This window comes from Trichosurus vulpecula, chromosome 5, assembly GCF_011100635.1.
Source record: "Trichosurus vulpecula isolate mTriVul1 chromosome 5, mTriVul1.pri, whole genome shotgun sequence".
Classification (NCBI taxonomy): domain Eukaryota; kingdom Metazoa; phylum Chordata; class Mammalia; order Diprotodontia; family Phalangeridae; genus Trichosurus; species Trichosurus vulpecula.
In genome coordinates, this window is record NC_050577.1 from 233,171,972 (window position 1) to 233,178,401 (window position 6,430).

Below are 6,430 nucleotides of genomic sequence, written 5' to 3' on the forward strand. Positions count from 1 at the left end.
TGGATCACAATCGAGCTTCTGATTTATAGGGGGCTATTAATGGGCTCTGAAATGGTGGGAGTAAATAATTTTCCAATGTTGTAAACCAATTAACTTTAAGGAAGTATAGCTGAATAATAATTAGTAATCCTGTTATTTTGGAGTTTAGCAATGGAATGAAAACCAACTTTTTGAAGGAACATATCAACTTTGCAATTTTATTAAATAAACCCTTCTTATTGTTAGGTCTCTTTCAAGTCCAATTGCTCTAAATCAAGAATTGTGGCAGCTGGGAGAAATACACCTGCAAAGCCAGTTCCCTTTAATTACCAAAATAATGAACAAAGGAGAAAACTTGCCAAATTCGAACAGAAAGAAAATCCTTAAGTTTGGAGGGAAGCATTACTCATTAGGCATTTTCTAAATTAACTTGGATCTTTTAAATGAAAAACATCACAGAAAATATTAAGAGAAGTAAAGAGTACAAACACAGATATTTAAGGGGTAATTTGGGAAATGCCTAGTGGTGGGAACAACCTACTTGGGGGGAGAGAGAGGGAGAGGGAGAGGGAGAGACAGAGAGAGAGAGGGAGAGGGAGAGACAGAGAGAGAGAGAGAGACAGAGAGAGACAGAGAGAGAGAGAGAGACAGAGAGACAGAGAGAGAGACAGAGAGAGACAGAGAGAGACAGAGAGAGAGAGAGAGACAGAGAGAGAGAGAGAGAGAGAGACAGAGAGAGAGAGAGAGAGACAGAGAGGGAGAGAGACAGAGACAGACAGAGAGACAGAGACAGACAGAGAGACAGAGACAGAGAGAGACAGAGAGACAGAGACAGAGACACAGAGAGACAGAGACAGAGACAGAGAAAGAGACAGAGGCAGAGAGATGGAAGAAAGGAAATAGTATAAGAAGGGAAGGGAATGAGGTCTTGTATAGCACCTGCTCCATTCCACGTATCATGCTATGAGTTTTACATAGATTATCTCATTTACTCCTCACAAAAATCCTGGGAGATGGTTGATACTATTATCCCCATTTTAGAGTTTAGGACAATGAGACAGAGTTAGGTGACTTTCTCAGAGTAACACAGCTAGTATGGGTTCTGAGACAGAGTTTGAATTCAGGTATTCCTGACTCCAAGCCCAGCCTTTTCTATCCATTACACAACTTCATAGCCTCTAAAAGATACTCATTCATTTAATCATGGGAAGAGTGGAAGGGAAAGCATATTCAATAAAGATAATTAGAAATATCATGCTGATTCAGATGACATTAAATCTGGAGGAAATTTTCCATGGCTTTTAAAGAAAAATTTCCCTAATCTACATGGGATAGAAGATTTAGGATATTACTCAATCAACACTCTCTTTGATACTGTCAGAGAAAGGTGTTCACCCTTCAGAAGGAGACCACCAAGTGTTAATACATTGTTAAAATATTAACAACTTGCTACCTCTCTTATCTACTCCTTTCTGTGACTATAGTCAAGTTTGGAGGTAGGAAGGACCAAATATCCCCTCCTTTAGAAAAAATAGAAAGATAGATAGGCAGACATAGAGATAGATAGATGATAGAATATATGTATATACACATACATATACACACATTTATATATTCTATATGTATGTATAGATATATGCTTATCTATTCTATAGGCATATATTGTATAGAATGTATAGGTTTATATATTCATAAGTATGTAGAACATATATTTCTATATACATGTATTATTTTGTATATGTACATACTTATACATGTATGTATGCATACATATTATATATGTATATATAAATGCATATGGATATAGATATATAGAGAGACACACATATATTACATCGTATGGTATAGACTATAAGTGTAGTAAGTATATACTGTACATTTTCTAGGACAGTTCTTTCAAAAATATAAAGCATACTTTTAACAATCTTTTATAACAGGACATCCTTTGTCAGATCATTTATTCCAATTTTGGAAAATATGGAAGAGTTCAGAGAAAGGAACATATATGAGAGCTGAAAAATACAGTAAAGGCTTCATGGAAAATGGATGAGAGTTGATCCATTTAGAAATAAAATTTTATGCATAGAGAGCATATTTGTTCTTCAGTCACTTCAGTCATGTCTAACTCCTCATGACCCCAATTTGGGTTTTCTTGGCAAAGATACTAGAGTGGTTTGCCATTTTCTTCTCCAGTTCATTTAAAAATGAGGAAACTGAGGCAAACAGGGTTAAATGATTTGCCTGGGGTTAAACACCTAGTAAGTGTCCAAGGCCAGATTTGAATTCAGGTCTTCCTGAATCCAGGCTTGGTGTTCTATCCACTGAACTACCTGTGGAGACCACCACACACCCCTCACTCCACCCCTGGCCAAATTCAGCCTCTCATCCCCTCCTGCAGGGATTATTCCAATAACCTTCTAATTGGCGCACCACATGTATTTATCCAATATTTATTTCACTAAGATGCCAAAGAGATAGACCTAAAGCATGCTTCTAACCATGCCACTCCTCTGCTTAATAAACTCTTGAAGCTGATTGTTCAATTTTAAAAGTGATCATTGACACCTCAGAAATGAGCAAAATCTACAAATCAGGGCTTGATTTATTGTTTTGTTTCTTGTCTACACTTAAGAAAGTGATGAAGAAAATGTTAATAAGGCAGCTTATGATTAAAAGTTTGTCAATTGCATTTCCTCCACCCCCTCCAGAGAGCCAATAGTTAAACCTTCATCAGCATGAGCTCCGCTGTTTGGCATTTAAAGCCCTTCACCACCTGCCTCCAACTTAGCTTATCAGTACTTGATAGTCTAGCCAAAGTGGCTATGCATTAGTTACAACTTTGCATTACTTATTCACCATGCGGGACCTGCACACCTTCCTCACTTCCACTCCTTTAAATACCAAATTTGCTTCAAAACTCAGATCAAGGAAGGCCTTTTTTGATCCCCTCAGCTGCCAATATCTCTTCAATATACCAATTTGAATATATATAATATATACAATTTAAAGACTATATATAATATATACAATTTATAGACTATATATTACACATATTATATGTAATATACATCATATCCCATATAGTATATATCATTATATATACCATATATGTATACTATATATCTTATATGTACATATAACATACACATATACAGATATGTATATTATATACAGTATATGCTTTATAAACACACACACACATGTGTGTATGTTTCTTTTTCTATGTGTGGTTCCCCAATTGAAATATAAACTTTTGGGGAACAGAAACTATTTTTCTCTATACTCCCCAAATCTAATATAATTCTTGAAATATTGAGAACATAGTATATGTTAACTGCAACGTTGTCTTAAGAATGACTTTGAACAAATAAGTCACTTTGACTATTATAACTACCCAAACTATAAAGGGCATGTGAAGAAAGACACAATCTGTATCCAGAGAAAAGAACTGATAAATAGAAGGATGTATAGAATAATTTTAAACATACATATATACCTATTCGTGTGCAATGGTAGCCATCTCTCACATGGGGAGGAGAGGAAAGAAAAAAAGGAAATTTACATGATAACTTTGCTATGTATTTAAAAGAAATAGCAAGTTGTACATAATCAATTTGCAGTTTCATAAGCAATCATCTTTTTTATTGTACTATGTTATGGAAATGCTTGCTTTATTCGGTAATTTTTAAAATAAATAATTTTTAAGAAAGAAATATAGTAGGCACTTAATAATGCTTGTTTGTTGGATTGATGGATTTGTAGGGTAGCTTACAATACAAACAAAACAATACAATGGTGACATTAGTCTAACAGCATGATAATGGTGTTCACCAATTGCTGGGCTGAGGTTTTATGGAAAGAAATATTAGAAGAAATATCAGTTTGTTTGTTTTTTTTTTAAAGACCAATTGCAAAAGCAAATAAATTCAAAAGTATCCTGCTGTGATAAACGTGAAAGACATAGTTTTCTTCAATGTATTAACAACAGAACCTCTTCCACACCTTTTTATAAAATTAATCCTTGAAAAGCCATTGGTCACAGTCCAATTAAGAATCTTGCTCTTTTCAAGGCTCTTTCTATGTGTCCATTTTGTATGGAACAAAGAATGTGCTGCTGCTACAAATTGCTAATTATAATTGTTGATAATGCCAAGTTTTGCATAATTGGTAAGTGGCTTTAAAACCTCATTGACAGGGGATGTGATATTAAAATGGCTTCTGTTTCCCTTTCCCCAATGTTTTCGTTTTACAAAATGGGATGGAAATGCCTGGTTGGGTCCATGCCAAGTAGGATTTGAGTTTTGTTGGTATTACAGAAAGATGAAAGGGTATGTGTAGAGGGAAAAAGATGTAAGATGGAGCAGGGAAAGAGGGGGTAGGGGGAAGGGGAACTGGCAAGAGCATGGAAAAAAAAGAAAGGAGGGAAAAAGGAGAGAGAAAAGAAGGAAGCAGAGGAGGAAGAGGAAGGACAGGAGAGGGAAGTAAGCTTTTTTTCATTGTAAAAATGATAGTAATACATGAGAGGCATTTTTGGAAGACAGTGAAACAAAGAGGCAGGTAAAGGTAGGAATGATTTTCCTCATACTACCTTATTATATCCTCACATGGTGTTCTCTGCCCTTGACATTTTCTATCCTGTATTTCAATGATAAATGGCATCAAGCACTACTGGTTTCTCCTTTAACTTGATGAATTCAACTCTTTGGCTTTCTCACAATTATTTCTTACTGCTCTATTTCTCCCCGCCTTCATTCTTAAATTACCATTTACATTCATTAGGCAAACTTTGATTTACTGACATGATAACTTCCCATACCAAGAGGATTCTCTTTTTTGTCCTAGTCTGTTTAAAAGAAGCCCTTAAAATAGGTGAAATTAAATTGGATATTAAATAATTCAGCAAGGAGAAGGCATTTATATATGTTCACTAGCAGAGATTGAGTCCCAATAATTCTGGTATCTTGAGATCCCCGAATAAGTTGACAGACATAGCCAATCAAATCATTCTACTTTTCCTCACCATGTGATAATGAAGATTTACATCTTATGTCATCTGTTTTACTCAATTAGAAATAGCATTCTTTTGCAAATCTAAATATTGAGAAAGCATTGCTGGGACCATAGGTTTTGGGGTACTGTGCCTACTATGTATTCTGTACCAAGGAATGCGATTTAGATTGTGTGCAGTCTTGGGGTACCCTGGCCTCCAATGAGAGTGGAGCTAAGATCTTTTTTTTCTCACATTCGATTCATTCAGCCCCTGCCCTGGTATGCTGGGATGAATTATAGTTATTTTATGGCTCCTCAAAAATGGGAAATACTCAATATAAAATAGTAATCAGTATCAATAGGTATTTTATTCCTATGCTCCTCCCCTTAAAAAAATAAATCTAGAAAAGTCATATTGTGCATTAATGGAATGACTTAAAACAACTTTTCAACATTCAAAACAATTCAATCAAGGGAAGTAAAATGGATAATTCTGATTACATCAAATTAATATGGTTTTACACAAACAAAGCTAATACAGCTAAGATTAAAAGGAAAGCAGGAAACTGAGGATTTTTTTTTGTTACAGCAAGTTCCTCTGATACAAAGGCCTTGCTTCCCAAATATAGAGAGAACTGAGTCAAATTTATAAGAATCCAAGTCATTTTCCAATTGATGAATGATCAAAGGATATAAATAGGCAGTTTTCGGAAGAAGAAATCAAAGCTAATTATAATCCTGTATCTGGTGCCCATTCTCTGTATGATCTTGGGCAAGTCACTTAACTTCTCTCAGTTTTCTCATACGTAAAATGAGTGGGTTAGAATAAATGGCCTCTGAGGTCCCTGCCAACTTTAGATTTAAGACCAGATGAATGACAGCAATAAGGGAAAATGGGGTCACCTCTTTCCATGGGTTTATGACAAGCACATTGTCATAAAACACATGAAAGATTTGATGTGGGGCACCACATTACAGAGTAAAAGAAACCATGTAAAATGTCTGACATCACTTCCCCACACCCTGCCCAAACTCTGTAATCCTTACAATTGTATTTTAATTCCTAGGCTATCATTTTCCTGAATTACAATAATTGCATACAAATTGCCCTTTCCCCTCCATAAACTCAACCACAAAAATTAAGTTCAAAAGGCATATTCTGATTCCCATATTCTGAGATCAAGACTGATTAGACCTGAAGCAAAGGCTTCAAGGTTCCAGGCCTCTATCTCACCCTGTAACAATTGGGAAGATACAAATCTTCATTCCAACATGATCATCTCCAGGGAGTCTTAAGGAAATCAATTCATTTTTTTAAGTCTTAAAAAGGGGAGTACTTAAGAATTTCAATGAATATTAAATAATTCTTACATTGTCTAGTTCAGTGATTCTCAACATTTTAAAATATGAAGACCCTTTTTAACATTTTAAAAATTGTCTTGGGCATCACACAATAGGAGAT